Source organism: Theobroma umbraticum, unplaced genomic scaffold, assembly GCF_002168275.2.
Source record: "Theobroma umbraticum cultivar Fairchild unplaced genomic scaffold, ASM216827v3 scaffold_95.0, whole genome shotgun sequence".
NCBI lineage: Eukaryota > Viridiplantae > Streptophyta > Magnoliopsida > Malvales > Malvaceae > Theobroma > Theobroma umbraticum.
In genome coordinates, this window is record NW_018397257.1 from 3,780,285 (window position 1) to 3,783,721 (window position 3,437).

The window sequence follows — 3,437 nt, forward strand, 5'->3', positions numbered from 1 at the left end:
TTATTTTTTTCATTATAAAATAAGAGATGGTTCTAAGCTCTAACTCCTATTTGTAATTACTAATTAACCCTAATATCACCCTATATTTTATCTTTATTATCTTTTTTCAAATTGATAATTTTGTTAGCTAAAGTTTCAATTGTACAACTAAATATTTTTGCTAAAATCCTATTGAAATTTAATTTATAGAATGGTGTTAAATACTGCCCTTACATTGAGACAATGAATGGGTAAAACATGACCACATGTTTTCCTACGAGTAACATTCGGTCAAAAATAGTCTTTTTCTGACAAATTTTCAACGAAAAACTTAATTGATAATAGTCTATTATTTTGTCCCCGGAGCTGCCCACTTTTGGCCACTTATGCTTTGCCAAGATAGCCAATCAAGAAGGGGGGACGTACTTCCCCCTCCAATCCCATTTTTTTTCTTCTTCTTATTTATTTTTAATATTTTCTGAATTTTAGAATTTTTTATCTTGTTTGAAATATTTCTAAAGTTTTTTTTTATTTCTGTTTTCTAAATTAATTTGCTTTTGTGAATTTTTTTTAATATTTTGTTTTATAACTTTTGGAACTTTTATTATAACTTGCTATAAATTTTTTCTTGAATTTACTATAATTAATTTATTGCATTTTTTTATATTTACATGGACAGACTCATATTTGGGGTTTTAAGATCCAAATCTCGCATCAAATTGATTCAATGATAATCTAATCAAATAACTTATGATGATAATTAATAAAATATAAAATACTAAAAAGATTTACTTACTTTGAGAAGAGAAAACTCAAGCTCTCGAATACGAAATTGAAGCTGAACTTAATGCATAGTATAATCAAATTAACTAAAGTTTCAATAAATTTATTAAAGAATATACCTTGTGGTAAATGAACTAATTTAAGATTAAAAATAACACTTGCATCCGTTATAAAAATCCATGCTCCAAGACAATGAATTGTCTATAAACAACAATAAAGAAATTCGCACGACTGCTCTTTCGCCTTCTACGTTTATATTTAAGGTAAAATATTTTCATACTCTTAAGTTTTAATCTAAATTTCAAGTAGATCAATTAATTTTAAAATAAACACTCTGTCTCAAAAGAATAAACACCATTAACAGATATTATAAAAAGACTAACTGTAATTTTAATCAATCGGTGTTTTGTTTTTTAATTTTTTTCAAAAAAAATATGATAGTAATTTTTAAGCTTAATAAAAAGTAAAATTATCATTTCAATATTATCACGTCATCAAATTAATAAAAACATTAACAATTAACTAATGGTTGGATTTGTGTCTAATAAAAAATTTCTTTTAAAATGGAATATCTATATAAAAAACTAACAAACGTTTCGAAAATTTTAATTAAAACTTAAAAGATGTTGGGGTATTTTATCCTTATATTTAACGGTATCCATGGCAGGGCCATTTTGGACAATGACTGGCTCAAAATTGTAGACAATAAATTATGATAATAAATAACGTAGAAGAAAAGTCAACATATAATTAATTATAAAACTTAATTTCATAAGTCCCGCAATCGTCGCCTCGCTCTCCTGCCGCATAGAAATCATGCACATGAGCTGCCAAAGAAATTAAGTTGTTTCCAAATTTTTTGTTTTTTTTTTTCAGGCCGGCAGAGGATCAGGAATCCTGATAGGAGTTGGAATTAGACCAGATTGCATGTATAGATGGTTCATGGTTACTACTCGAAACTCTTTTTTGAAAGGAAAGTGTAGCATTTTCATGTTCATCAGTACTCTCCGTTGTTAACTCATACATAGCTTCTTTAATTTTCAGAAAGAGAGCACCCTTAGCATCATGCTTTTTAGACTACTATATTCTTTTTGCTTTTTCCTGCTTTTTCTGCTACTACCATTGTCAGCCACTGCTCAAAGTTATAGCAATATATCTTTGGGCTCATCCCTCTATGCACAAAATGATAACTCTTCGTGGACATCGCCTTCAGGTGATTTTGCTTTTGGTTTCCAGCAAATTGGAAAAGGATAGAGATTGCTGTTTGCAAAATTCTTTTGAAGACAGAACCGCCTTTTGGTTCTTTACCAAAATTCTTGTTTGCAAACGCAAGACCCAACTGGTACCAAAGAATAGAGATAGCTTTCGGAATTGCAAGAGGGCTATTTTACCTGCATGAAGAATGTAGCTCCCAAATCATTCATTGCGATATCAAGCCTCAAAACATCCTTCTAGATGACTCCTTTTCAGCAAAAATCTCAGATTTTGGTTTAGCAAAGCTTTTGAAGAAAGATCAAACTCGAACTACTACTGCAATCCGAGGAACCAAAGGATATGTCGCCCCTGAATGGTTCAGAAACATGCCTATTACAGTCAAAGTTGACGTTTACAGCTTTGGCATTTTGTTGCTGGAGCTCATATGTTGTCGAAAGAATTTTGAGCAAAATGTGAAGGGAGAAGATCAGATGATATTGGTTGATTGGGCATATGACTGTTTCATGGAAGGGAAATTGCAGCTTCTAGTGGAGAATGATGAAGAGGCAACAGATGAAATAAAAAAGGTAAAGAAATTTGCGATGATTGCAATATGGTGCATTCAGGAGGATCCATCTTTGAGACCTACAATGAAGAAGGCAGTACAGATGATGGAAGGGGCTGTTGAGGTCCCTATTCCCCCAAACCCAGCCTTATTTCCGAGCTCCATTTACATTTCCTTTGTAGACCAAATAAAAGCTAGCTATCGCTGGCCTAGTGCATATGTTTAAAGCTCCTTTAGATAGTTTTGCTATTTGGATGATCAAATATCTTAAGTACATAATTCCTCATCTGACCAAATGAGCATGAAACATGGTTCCTTTTTCTTCTTCACAATGTTCATACCACTGTAGTCTTGACAAGTTTCATGACTTTTTTCAATAGCAAACCTTAAAATGAGTTCCTGAGTTTTCCAAGTGATACCATCACTCGTGAGATTAGAGTCAGACTGCAAGAGCAATGCCCTGCAGAATCAAGTAAAAATCCATGATCTCTCTGATCTTTCATATACTAAATTCAAAAGTTATATACTAAAACTAAGTGTCTCCTAGACATGCTACTGGATTCTTAGCCAAATAAAAGTTTGATCTCCGTGGAGTGCATTTCTTTTTATAGTCAAACAAACCTTCAATCAAATTGAAAGGAAAAAAAGAAACAATTTAACAAGAAATCTAATTATTGAGTAAGAGATATTAATTATGGTCCTCAAATTTGCACCATATTAACTGATAAATATGGGGAGGAATGTATTGTTTATATGATTTGTTTAAAATTAATTTTAAAATAATCATATTAGCAACAAATATTTAAAGATGAAAATTTTAAAAGATTACTGTTGGTTTAATTCGTGCCAGCTACTTTTGTTCACTCTGTTTGTATTTATGTGCTTTGTATGCTGGTAAATGGGAGTCCTCATGATA